The sequence below is a fragment of the Castor canadensis genome, chromosome 5, assembly GCF_047511655.1.
Source record: "Castor canadensis chromosome 5, mCasCan1.hap1v2, whole genome shotgun sequence".
NCBI classification, from domain to species: domain Eukaryota; kingdom Metazoa; phylum Chordata; class Mammalia; order Rodentia; family Castoridae; genus Castor; species Castor canadensis.
In genome coordinates, this window is record NC_133390.1 from 83,720,421 (window position 1) to 83,734,298 (window position 13,878).

The following is a 13,878-nucleotide window of genomic DNA, read 5'->3' on the forward strand; positions in this document are numbered from 1 at the left end:
GAGAATCTAAAACTAACCTGTTTAGTCTCAGAGTCACAGATGTGTCGATGTTTGTCTCTTGAGGGGCGCGCATCCTAAATCACCTGTGGGGCTTTCGAAAACTCTACCGGTTCACCTCACCCTGCGTGTTCTGTAATTTTTTCCTCCCTCTGGACTAGAATTTGGGGAGGGGACTCTGGAGTTCTAAAAAGCCCTACAGGTGATTCAGTTGCGCCACCTCCATCCCCAGCATTACTGCAGTGAAACCGTAGGACAGGGGAGAGGAGACACTCCCATAGGGGAGTGATCCAACTCCGGGTGGCGAAGGGACCCCTCCCCCAGTAGCCCCGGCGGCAGAAGGGGCTGCTGCAGCGCCAAGAGATTTGAGACTGCGCTGTAGTGGCGCGCGGGAGCGCTGAGAACCCAACCCGTGGGCACGCTTGTCCACGCTGCGCGCGGTTATCTCCCCGAGCCTCATTTGCATACAGTGACCTCGCTGTGGGGAAAAGGGCATGAGAGAGCTGTTTGCCATGTTTTCATTTTAGGGGCTTGGAGGGCACACCATGGTTCTGAGGTGTACAGCGGTCACCTACATACAGGGTTAGGACACAGGACCGGAAACTGCCCCTCTGGTCCGGATGGGGGCACCGACTTCGTTATTTCCGTGCCTGGGATTCTCTGTTTATAAAATGCAGCTCTCAGGAGCCACTTGCTGGAGCACAGGGCACCTTTGTTGTCAATGAAAGACATTAGATCACAGGGCGCAAATGTCAAGGTTTGGTCACCAACGGGAGCGCACGCACGCATACACACGCTCTTATGTTTCATGCCCTTCTGATTCCAGGGATGTGTCCTTATGTGGAAAGCTATTTTGCTGTTTCTTATGTTAGAAACAGAAATTCCACTCTGGATATCAGTTATATTCATTAAATAACGCAGCTGCAACTATGGTAACTTCCTGTTCCTAAGTCTTTTTTGCCAATCACCTTTAATGTTACGTTCAGAGTTACACACGTTATTACAGGTATTTTTCTGGAGGGGTATAGGGATAGGAATCCAGTAGATGAATCTTCCCCACCTTATATAATTTTTTTTTGTAGTGTTTGGTTCATACCAACCAGTACGTGGGGAGAAAATGATAAACATCAAAGCAGTTTGCAGTGTAGTCTCAGAGAAGGAAGAAACTACTAGTATCATCTATTCCAGCTTCCCCACCGATCACCCAACTCTCCACACATCAGCATCAACAGGTGTCAAGGATCCCTCCACCCCTGACACTCCCAGAGGCCCTGGCCATACACTGCCAGGCTCTGTGTGAGGTTCTCCAGGGCTAGCCCCAGCTCCTCTACTGGGAGGGAAAGGGGAAGAAAGAAGGGAAGTGCTGTTTCATTGTGGTAGGATTCTTAAAAAAAAAAAAAAAACTTACTGTATTACAACATCATGATATGCTCTTTTGGTATAAAAGTAATTCATGTCCATTGCAGAAAATTTGAGACATTGAAAAGTGTTTAAAGAAACAAACAAATTACCCATGATTCCTACCACCCAGATCCCACACTGTTAATACATTGGCATATTTCTTTTTCATCTATTTTTATGCTTTGGAATCATACAGTCCATAGAGGGCCAACATTTATAGGTAACCTAATAAATGTACTTTTCATGGCATTAAGCATTTTATATTCATTATGTCATTGAGTCCTCAGAAGTCCCCCTGAGATAGGTGTTATTATTATCAACCCCATTTTTTTCTAGGATTGCAGAGTTCAGGTACTTGCTCAAGTCACACAGCTAGTAAGTGGCAGAGATGACATTCAATCCCAGGATGTCTGACTCCAGCGCGTGGTTATTTAACCCCTGTATCTGCTGCTTTTCTGCTTTTTTTTTTTTCTTAAGTGGTGTTGTAGTGAAAGTCCTTTGTGAACACCATTTTCCTGGCTGAATATTATTATGCTGTTGGTCATTTCATTCTTTGCTCTCTTTAGCAGCTACAAATAATTCTGGACAAAGTCATTTGGATAGATTCCTACAAATAGAATCTTTGGGCCAAAGGGCATGATTGTTGAAGTTTCTCAATATGTATGAGAAGCTGCTTGTGAAGAGACTATACCAATTTACAACTCTGTCCTAGTCAAAGCAGGTCACTCTAGGGACTCAGATTGTCCAAGGCTTCACATGACCACATCACACCACATGAACATCCCATCGCCTCATGGGAGAAGGAATCACATGTATCATCCTACTTCATACATTCAGAAGTGATTCTGGAAACCATATTATATGAAACTATACCTTTTTGTGTGAGTAACTGTCAGCTGCAGAATTCTTTGGCTAGACCTCACATATTAACTTGAAGCAAACCAAACACCAGATACAATATATACATGTGTTTAATATTCTACTTGATCACACAATAATTTTAATAACCCTTACTCCTGTGAATGTGCATCACCATTACAGCCGGATTCAGCAGCTCGGCCCATCTGTGACAGCTCCTTCATATACTGGCCATTCTTTTGGAATTGTTGACTTACACCAAGTATCATAATTCCACAACTAAACCACAGTTGGAGCTGGTGTCACCTTATAAGTAATAGAGTTCATCTGACCAAACAAACCAATAAAAGTACTCAGGGTTAGTAACTACTAAGACAATTTTAAAAATAAGGTACACATCATCACAAAAATCACCATCAGGTGGAAGAAAATGTGGCTGGCAAGAGGGAGATTGAATTAGGCAATACAACACCTCTTGCTTCCCACACACTAAAGGGTAATTTTAAAAGCCTTGGAATATAATCTGTTGTTATACATGGAATAAGTATCAATTGAGCCCTACACCACTCTGAGATCTTTCGTAAAATTCACCTAAGGTCCTGACATGTCCTTCTGGGATGCCTCCCTGTGCTCATTGGAGATAGTTCTTTCAGCTGTACCCATGACACCTATGCCTACACTTACCTCATTCTGACAAAATCACTTATTTTCGTACACTCCATTAAGTTATGAGCTCCCCATGAGCAGAGACCATGCCTAACTTGTCCCTGTATCCCCAGTACCTGAGATTGTATTGCTGCATAGATGACCGTTAAATATGATGAATGAGCAAGTAAGGAATTTCCAGATGTTGTACTGAGGGATTTGTGTACATTTCTCCTTCTTTGTAACTTTATTCAACTCAGGCTGCTCAGTCTCATAAATGTACCTGAAAGATGTCTAGAACTATGCTGTCTATTTTCATATGTGGCTTTTCCCATGTTCGTTTAAGTCTAAAATATCAAATCCTCAATCTAGACACTAATCACATTTCTAGTGTTTAAATGCCATGTGATTTTAGTTACCATATTGATAAATATGCATATAGGAGATTTTTTTTTCATTGCAAAAAGTTCAACTAAACCATGCAGGTTAGAGTACAAGCTTGGTGTGGGCAAGGGGCCTGTCTTGTAGCTATTTTGTTTTCTACCACATCCTGCATGTTACCCCAGTGCCTAGCCCAGAGGAGACAAGGGGAAAATGAAAAAGGAGGGCTAAAGGTAGCGAATGTCATTTTAATATCGGCTCTAACATTTATCAGGTATCTACTCCATGTCTTACGTTGTCCTGTGTTTGAACATGCATTGTCTCACTTAATATTCACCTCACCACAAGCCTGATATTATTATGACCTAGGAAACTAAATCTCAGAAAAGTTGAGTAATTTGTCTGTGTTTGCAAAGCTGGTAGGAGAGGCGGGTCAATGTGATTTCAAAACCTTTTCTCCTAGGTGTTTTGCCTTATTGCCTCAATAATTAGCGTGTGTGGTGATGTTGCTGTGAATTGCCACCGTCTTGGCTTCCTAGGAAGTCAGAGAAAGGATACTTTTGAAGACCTTCTAAGGAAAATAATTGGTATAGTTTGTGAATGTGAGTGGCATTTCAAGAGTGCAAAATTGTGCCCAGAGGCTCAGGAGAACTTGTCCCTGAATGGTCCAGACAGAAAGAAAGGAAACTACCCGTACCTGATCAGAGGACCAAAACCTTGGAGAGCAAGCCAGCCAGCCATCACCCTCGGTGCTTCTCCTTGGGCGATCCTGTCATCACCACCTCCCAAGAGGAGTACTGGCGTGGCCAGGATCTCATAGTCCATTAATGGTGTGTCTGGCGTTCCATTCTCTGGCCAGAGTCCTTTCCATTGCTTCATCCTGTCTCATGGGCTACTTGCTGCAGCACCCCTACTGTCATTATCACTCTTGTCCCAGTTTTCTCTAGTTTCTTTATTCTTAAAGAATGAAATGAAAGCTTTCAAGGGAAGCCTAATTGGCACCAAGAAGAGTGAGACTGTCACTTCCTTCATTTTACATTTCCTGTTTCTAAGCCCTCTGTGTTCTAATTAGGGACCTACACACCATTGTCACATGGTGAGCTTAGTATCAACTGAAATAACCCAACCCTCTTTTAAGCTTCTCTTTGAACTTCCTTGTCCACCCCTCACCTCTGTCCCATGCTTGTACAGATGATACCTGGGACACAAATGTGGAGCCTTTGTACTTATTCCTCATTTCGTCTTGCTTTGTTTAGTTTGCCTTGCCAGCTCGCCCAGGTACTTCTGACATGTTGTCAGTCAGTGTCTCTATTGTCCCTTTCAGCCATCACCAAGTCTGATGCGCATGACTTCACTTAAATCATAATAAAAATGATGAACACTTATTCACCTTTAGAGAATTTATTCAATTTAGTAAGCCGTAGTTCTCTATCTTTTTCAAAAGATAGGAAGAATCTTGTCAAAGGTCTTCACTAAGTTCAGATTCTCTGTCACTGGCATTTCCTGGATCTGCTCGCCAATGACCTTGTCAAAGCAGCAGTTCTATTGGCCTGATATAACTTACTTTCAGTGAATTCGTACTGGTTCCTAGAGATCACTATTTTAGTTCTAAAAGCTAAGTGACTAGAGGAGTGGCTCAAGTGGCAAGAGCACCTGCCTAGCAAGCATGAGGCCCTGAGTTCAAACCCTAATGCTGAAAAAAAAAAAAGAGAGAGATTCACATACCATTTTAGAATATTTCCTAAGATTAATACCAATCCCTCATGATAAGATATTATTACAAATTACTTTCCCATTAAAAAAAATAGACCGCCTGTATCCTAGCTACGCAGGAAGCAGAGATCAGGAGGATCGAGGTTTGAAGCCAGCCCCAGGCAATTAATTCCACGAACTCTATCTCGAAAATACCTAACACAAAAAAGGGCTGTTGGAGTGTCTCAAGGTGTAGGTCCTGAGTTCAAACTCCGGTACCGCAAAAAAAAAAAAAAAGATTAAAAAAATAGATTTGTATTTGCTATGAAGTTGAAGCAATGGTGGTAGTGAGGGTGGCTTCTTTGCTCTCTGATTCCGGACAGGCTAAATATTGTGGTCTAGTTATCCCAGTGGCATGTTGCTTTAGCATCCTTGGATGTTATGCAATTAGGATAAGAGGCATGCATTAATTTGGGGGCACATCTAAGAGTTTCTAGCATCATAGAAAATGAGTTCAGAAAGAGAGCATTTTGTTGGTTCTAGGAATTCATCTTGAAAAATAGGGAAACCATGCCAAGCTCAGTAGCATATGCTTGTAATCCCAGATGAAGCAGAAAGGGAGGATGGTGGATTTGAGGTCAGCCTGGGCAACATAGTGACACCCCAATCAAAACTGTAAAGCTAACAGTAGGACCCCTCGATTCAAGAGGGGAAGAGCCTTGCCTACAAGTACACAGCAGACAGAAACCAGAACCATGTCTCCTCATTCTTTTACTAGTGCTTTCTCCAGGGCTTAACTCCTCATCTTCTTTTCCAAAGAAATTTAAGGTTTTGTTTCCTGTAAAGATATTCATTCTTTTCTTTTGGAATTAGTCTTTCAAGTCATTTGATGCCTCAGTGAAAATTAATGATTCTTTCCCTGAATTATGATACAGAAGTGGGGAAGAGGAAAAATTTAAGGACTCTCATTTTCTGAATTGGAAATGGTCTCTAAGAAAGAACAGGAGCACAGAGAGAAGAGGTTCATGAAAGAAAAATGTTGTTTTTAATGACAAAAAGAGCAATAATCTTCCTTTACAATTGGACCACACTTAGAAGGTAACAGTGTATTTACAGCCACAGTCTGTAAATACAGGCAAGTGACATGGATGTCACCAGCTCCATTTCACTAGTATGATTTCACCAAAGTGGAGGTAGTGTGATCTTGCCTATGGCAAGAAAAGGAATGATAGAAAAAAACTCAATGGCCACAGAGCAGCTGACAAATCCAGACTTGCCTTCCTAGCCAACCATTGGACCCTCACTCCTTTCTTTGTGGGCTGCATGAGGTTTTCCTCTTTTCTTAGAACATAAGTAGCAGCATCTTCACAGGAACTGAACTGTAATTTTCCTGATTGTTGATCTGGTATGAAAGTTTCAAACAGCCAGAGATCAGCTAGGCCACTTTGACCCAAAATACCAAAATGCTTGAAATGTTTTCTTTCTACTGCATTTCTCCACTGGGACAGGGGCCTACAGAATTCACCAACTGCCTCAGTATCTCCACCTCCAGTTAAAGTAAATAAACTGGAGAAAACTCTCTCTACCTCCCAGAGGACCAGGTTGCTCTTTCCAAAATCTTTGAGAGCCACACAAAATGGTGACTCTCATTCTGTTCCCCCGACTCTCCCTCCTACGGTCTCATCAAAAGGATGTCTGTGGTGTCCAGAATCTGACTCCAGGACTGCCACTGGTCTGGTGGAAATCAAGTCTCTTTCCTTTTCTCATGTCAGCATGTCCAACAGGCCTTAGCTGATCACAAAGTCTCTTTCCCACGTATTAGGAAGCCAGTAGCTGTATGTTCAAAGTCCTGCTCTGCCCCAAATCCCTAAGCTATTTAAATTGTGGCAAATATAACCCTGAGGAGACTCAATCATGAAACCAATATTAAATAAGCAAATCTGTATTGAATGCCCTCTTCTGTGAAGAAACATGTATGGGTTTCCAGAAACTGGGTGGAACAGAGCCAGAAACAGGTATGATGTGCCATTACCTTTAGAAGAGGGGTTCTCTTCCCCAGCTGGAAGTTACTAGAGTGAGGAGGTCAAATAATCCTTTGCAATCCTTTGAAGTAGATGAGCTTCAGCTTGAATCAGAAGTGTACACCTTCTAGGTGGAAGGAACAGTGTAAACAAAGGCTCAGGGGCAGCTTTTCTTGTCTAGAGTTTAGTGTTGCTGGACCAACAACTGAGTGTCAGAAAGTGATGGAAGATGAATATGCAAATGTGAGCAGGAGCTGGTCCACGGAAGGTCTTGTCTGTCACATTAAACAGTGAATTTTTTTGTTTCTTTAGACGTTGGGGTGGAATGAGTACTGAGAAATTTTAAGTGGAGATTGATATGGTCAGATTTTAACATTAGAGCACTCCTTCAGGCAGAGGAGAGAAGATAGGAAGCTGGGCTGGCCGTGGGAGGGTTTGCAGGGAGTTCAAGTATTATGGGTGCTGAACAAATGGTAGTATAAATGGAGAGAAAGACAGAATCAGGAGAGAGCTTGTAACTGAGTGGCTGTGAGGGAAGTGAGGGAGGCAGAGGAACCCACAGTAGCTCCCAGCTCCTGCCTTGTGGGCCTGGGAGAATTGTGGTTTCTTCCAACAAGAGAATCATGGAACAGGAAGAGAGTGAGGTATGACGATGAGTTTAGCTCAGGACACATTAAATTTGAGGTGTTGATGGGAGCCAGATGGAGATGCAGTTGGGTAGATTTTGCAGAATTAAAATCGTGTAATGGAAGCATTTCTACATTGGAACAATGTAGAAAACTAAAGATGATAGAAGTCCTTACAATACTGTTAAGTACACTAAATACATGAAAGCAAAATTTTTCAGAGAAGGAAAAGAGGAAATGGAAGATAAGTTGCAAAAAATTTATAGAAAAGGCATTTCCCTGACTTTAGTTCAAAATAGTTCATTCTGGTGCAAGTTACTCAGTATGAGAATAAAACTTATTGATATGAAATCAGAAAAAATAAAGCACGTGTCAGGCATTATGCACCACTAAATATTAGAAGGAAATTGAGATATGGTTATAGAATTTTAATGTGATAAAATGATGATCCAGAATTCTAGAATCAGGAACATGTGAAGAAAAGAAAGTACCCAGAAAGTAGACCACTGAAATTCTGTACTGTTGAAAAGTGTTTACTTACAATATTCCAGTCAACAAAGAAATTAATGAACATTAAAAGCTGAAAATGGAGAAGTTGTGATATAAAGATACAAAGCAAGCAGCCTCAAATTTAATGTGTCCTGAGCTAAACTCATCGTCATACCTCACTCTCTTCCTGTTCCTGATTCTCTTGGTGGATGAAACCACAATTCTCCCAGGCCCACAAGGTAGGAGCTGGGAGCTACTGTGGGTTCCTCTGCCTCCCTCATTTCCCTCACATACTTATAACCCCAGCTGCTTGAGAAGCAGAGACAGGAGGATCTCAAGTTCAAGGCCATCTCAGGCAAAGTTAGTGAGACCCTATCTCAAAAACAAATTTAAAAAAACAAAAACCAAACAGCTAGAGGTGTGAGTTCAAGACCAGCCTTAACTACATAGTGAGACTTTGTCTCAAAAAAAAATTTAAAGTAAAAATTGATAAAAGATATGAGGGAAATAATGAAACAGCTCAAACATGAACTTAAATGTTTAAATATTGACATGGCCATGAAACAATTAAACTGTCAAAAATTATTCTTAATAAAGAAGATATATAACAAGTTTAATTATAATAATCTGAGTCTAAAAATTCTATTTGTGATAACATGGAAGGAACTGAAGATCATTATAATAAGTGGAATAAGTTAGGCACAGAAAGATAAGGGACACATAATCTAAATGTGGAATCTAAAACTCATAGAAGTCAGGAACAGAATGGTGGTCACCAGAGGCTGGAGTGAGGATGGGGAGAAAGGGATGGGGAGAGGTACTAATGGCACTAACTTACAGTTAGATAGGAGCAAGAGGTTCTGTGTGCTGTTATTGCACAAGAGGATGATTATAGATGACAATAATGCACTGTACAATTCAAAAGGCTAGAAGAAAGGATTTTGAATGTTTTTATCATAAAGAAATGATAAATACTTGAGGAGAGTTAACTTGATTTAAACATTAACAATGTATATTTGTATTGAAACAATGTATATTTGTATTGAAACAATATATAATACCCTATTAATATATACAATATTTATGTTTTTACATATCAGTTTAAAACAAGTTTTTGAAATTTAGGTTACCCAGAGAAAAAACCAATAGAAGTACTAAATTTCTCATTTCTAATGTGTGAAACATTCAGTAATTTTTCATTGTTGACATAGAATAATAAAGGTTTGAACACATTTTAAATAAGAAAAAGTAGATGAAAATAAAACTAGAAACACCAAGTTTAATTTCAAAATTAAGGGGAAGAATTAGAACAATAAATTAAAGAAGGAAATAGCAAAGAAACATAAAAATAGAAAGTATAAAATAAGATGATAGAAGTGAGGTCAAACATATTAGTTATCACATTAAGTGTGAATGATTTAATCATTTCTATTAAAAGACAAACAGCCATAGATCTGGCAAAAACAATTCTAAATATATGCTGTTTCAAACAAAATGGGACAGAAGAGGGGGAAAGGCATAGATAAACCAGGAAACTGCAAACAAAAAGGAGGGAAATATTAATATTAAACAAAGTAGAATTTAATACAGATAACATTAAATGTGACTAAAAGATAAGATTTATTAGAAAATATAACATTCATGCATATTTTATTCTGATAAATATTAAAATATAAGAAGTAAAATTATCAAAACAATTTTGCAGAGGAAGATTTTAACATACTTCAATCAATCTTCAACAGATTCAATGATTAAGATAAATAAAGAATATTAAGGATGTAAGTAACTTGATGGAACGGACATATATGGGACTTTACATTAAAAATGAAAGAACATCTATTAAAATGCTCATGAAATGTTGAGGCATTTTGGTCACATCAGAGGGAAAGTCACAAAACACTCCAAAAAGTAGAAATTTTTGTGGCAGTAAGAGAAAAGTAAGATGGAAGTATGGTTACTCCAGGATAATATATTCTTGAAAGTCAATGTGGGTCTGAGATGTGCACACATCCACTCACCACTCTTGATTGTGCATTCAGTGAGAACAAGACTAAAGATTTGTTATCTGACGAGCACTGAATGTATAGAATACTTCCTTCTTTAAGAATGAGTAAACAGTAAAACATAGGAACTAAGGAAAATGCAAAGTAAGGGAGTAAAGAATAGCGTACAGTATGAAAATGAGCTCCTCCAGCTGGACCTAAAAGAACATTTTAAGAGACTGGAATCCTCACAAGGGAGCAAGAAGGCATGGCTTTTACGAATCAGAAGAGAACAAGAATAGGGCTGAGATGAAAATAAGCAGAGTATTCAAAGATATGAGTCAAGCATGGTTGCAGAACTTAAATCCACGAACTAGAATTAATAAGCAGACTATTCCATTGAAAATCAAAGTATGTAGGGGAAATAATAATATAAAGGATAGGCAATTAATATACAAACCAATTTAAAAGTGGATGTCTAAATAATAATTATAGCTTTAAAATTGTGCACAAAGTAAAACATATTTTAAAAAGCAGATATGTATTGCCACAAAAAATTCTGAAACAACAGACCTAGGTTTAATATTCCAAATCACATTTTATATTTTTTAAATTTGTGTTTACTTACTTATTTTTTGCTGTGCTGGGATCAAACCCAGGGCTTTGCACATGCTAAGCAGACACTTTTTCAGTGAGCTTCATCTCCAGCCTTCAAATAACATTTTTTAAAGCATGAAAAGACTGGTGTTGTCCGGGTCAGCAGGAAAGGACAAAGCAGAAAAGTAAAATGCTTTAAATTCTCTGATTCAATTATGGGAAAGTCATTTCATTCTTGACACTTAAGTTTAGACAATAATAGTTATAGAATGTCTTTCTTCACAGGCTCATTTTCAAACCAACAGTTTAAGAAAATATACTTTATGTGTCTAAAGAAAATTAAGGAGACAGTAAGTATTAAAAATAATAATAATAAAAATGAACAGGAAAACAATGATAGCAAACACCTCAGTTACAGCAATTAACACAAATGAACTTGAAATAAAGGTCTTCATATTGGATAAAAATCTAGAATTCAACCATATGCTGTTTACCATAGACATTCTTCAGACAAAATAAAGTCCGAAAACTAAAAGGAAGATGCAAAGGAATAGTGGGAAGGTGCAACAAAAACTAATGCAGAAGATGCGATATTGCTGTCAGATGGAATGCAATTCAAGACAATACCAGTAGATAATGCAATAAGGGCTGACTTATAAAAGTGAAGAAAGAACTCTCATGGAAATGTGTGCGTAGATTAATATCACACCCCAAACTGATAGGCATGCAATAGAAGCAGAAGATTTCAAAGTGCCACTCTCAGGCTTTGACATGTCAAGTAAACAAAACATAACATAAATAGAGAAATTGTGTAACACTATTAATACTACTGAAAAAAATATGGTGCACCATACCCGAAATACAGAGAATGAAATTTCTTTGCCATAACTCATAGAACATTTACAATTATTAATTATGCTTTAGGTTACAAATAAAACCTTAGGTACTTCTTCAAAGCAAAAATAGTAAAGGCCACAGTTTCTAACCATTAGAAACGGGTTTTTAATGAGCCGGATGCTGGTGGCTCACACCTGTAATCCTAGCTACTCAGGAGGCAGAGATCAGGAGGATCAGGTTCAAAGCCAGTCCAGGCAAATAAATAGTTCGCAAGATCTTATCTTGAAAAAGCCTTTACAAAAAATGGCTGGTGGAGTGGTTCCAGGTGTGGGCCCTGAGTTCAAGTCCCAGTATCTCAAAAAAAAAAATGAGTTTTTAAAATAAACGACAGTGTTCTTTACCATAGGCACTTCTAAAACAAAGTGATATGCAAAGATTAAAAGTAAAATGCTGAGAAAAGGGAAATGTTTATGGTTCATTTATAAGTTAACTACTACGTAGCCATTATGTGTAGAAGAATGTTTAATAGCACCAAAAAATGGCCACTGCCAAATACTGATATATGCATATGTAAATATATTCCTATGGGAAAAATGTTAGCTGTGGCTGTATTTGGGTGGTGAGATTACATGCTGATTTTTATTTTAAAATAATTTAAAAGTATGATTTGGATTCTTGGCTAAAATTAATACTATGTCCACACTGTTTATAGTTTGTGGAATCTATCTTCTTCCATTGTTTTTGATAATGAAATTAAGATCAGATTTGCTCATTTCTAGCCCTTTGGCTTTTTGATGTTCACTAAAAATTTTCAGAGATTAGGGAAAGTGGCTCAGTAGCCCCCACTGGAAGTTCTCCCGGTCATCTTCATTGCCAAGTAGTAGCCTGAGCCATCCTTTGCTTTTCTTATTCTAAAATTAACCAGCGCACTTCCTGAACGTCCCCCACCTTTTTTTAGTCTTTACTAGTGCTTGTCACTTAGTATTTTCAGGTCATTTTTAAGCTACAGTTATTTAATAATTTTCGTGTATAGTTTGTACCATCTTTCTACATAGTCTTTGCTGTGTGCCTTCATTTACTTTTTTTTCTAAGTCATTTTCAAATATGATCCATGGGACAGTCCTGCAGATATTTTTTAAAAGAACCATTTCTTTTTTCCTCATTACTGGAATTTTTAATGCCTTCTCATTTTGGAGAACTTCAGTGTGATTCCCTTGCAGATACACAACCAAAGCTATCTTTGTAAAAACAAACAAAAACAATAACAACAAAAAAAAACACTGTTTAAAAATATGTCTTTCTAAATCTAGAGTTCTGGTTTTTGAATACAAGTAGGCTTCTCCTTCTGGACAACCGTGATCTCTGAGGTAGAGTGGCTTTTTTCTCCTGAAAAATGCCTTCATCAGACAGGGTCTTTGCATTGGTCAGAATAAGGGCAAGAGGACTTCATCCAGCTGTGCTTCTGTACTCCATGTCAACAGGAAGCACGAAAAGACACGTCCAATGCATGACTTCTAGCAGAATGAGGCTTTTGCAAATGTTGAGGCAGCACAAGTCCATTTTCACTGCTTTAACTTCCTAGTCCCAGAATGGGACTGGTGAGGAGTGTGCCCTCCATTTCCTCCTCATGGCCAAATGGCCTGAAGAAAACGCTCACCACGAGCTCCTGTGTGTTCCTTACCTCTTTCTGCTCACTCATGAGACATTCCAGGTGCTCCATTCTTAGGTTCATGAATCCCCATCATAAACCAATTTGGGGCCCAAATCTATGTTGCTGCATAGATGAATCATGAATAGTGTCCAGTGCTCATGTTTGTTTTACCAGCATTTCTTCTCAGTGGATAAATCTCTTCCTTGTTAGTCCGTAGGCAAATCCATGTGCCCATGTTCATGAGAATTAAGTCCTTCCTGATTTTGCCAGCAAGTGATAAATCATGACCAAGAAATCTACAGCCAAATACCAGTATCATTTGCCTCCTTTTTGTCCCAGAATCTCAGTTGTCTGCAAAAAGAATGGATAACAACCCCATCTTACTTAAGTCCTTCACTGTCATGCCCTGAACTAGGGGAAGAGCAAGTGAGACTAGATAATAAAGGACTTTGAATACTTGGAAAAGGAACTGACACCAACTGATAGCCAATTTAGTTCTTGAACTAGAAAAAAAAGTAATTGAAACTAGTGGCTTCTGTAACATGCTTGTATGCAGAGCAGACTAAAGTGGAGGAAGGCAGTTATGAAGGCTAGAGGTCCATGGTGGGGTCCATTGGGAAGCTATTATTCAGAAATTGCAGGGTGCTGTCACAAGGAATGAAATGGAGAAAAAGGGAAAAAAGCTTAGTGATAATAGGAAA

The 13,878-nt window shown here is 38.8% G+C and overlaps 1 protein-coding gene and 1 long non-coding RNA gene across 6 annotated transcripts in view; one reads left to right on the forward strand and one right to left on the reverse strand.

The window, feature by feature from the left end:
• LOC141423273 (uncharacterized) overlaps window positions 1–419 on the reverse strand; it is a 98,188-nt gene extending 97,769 nt beyond the window's left edge. The window contains exon 1 of the long non-coding RNA XR_012448003.1: window positions 18–419. This is a non-coding gene — a long non-coding RNA (uncharacterized lncRNA). The remainder of the gene's footprint in view (window positions 1–17) is intronic.
• The window catches only part of Dgkg (diacylglycerol kinase gamma), a 199,943-nt gene that overhangs the window by 904 nt on the left and 185,161 nt on the right, over window positions 1–13,878 (forward strand). The window lies entirely within an intron of this gene.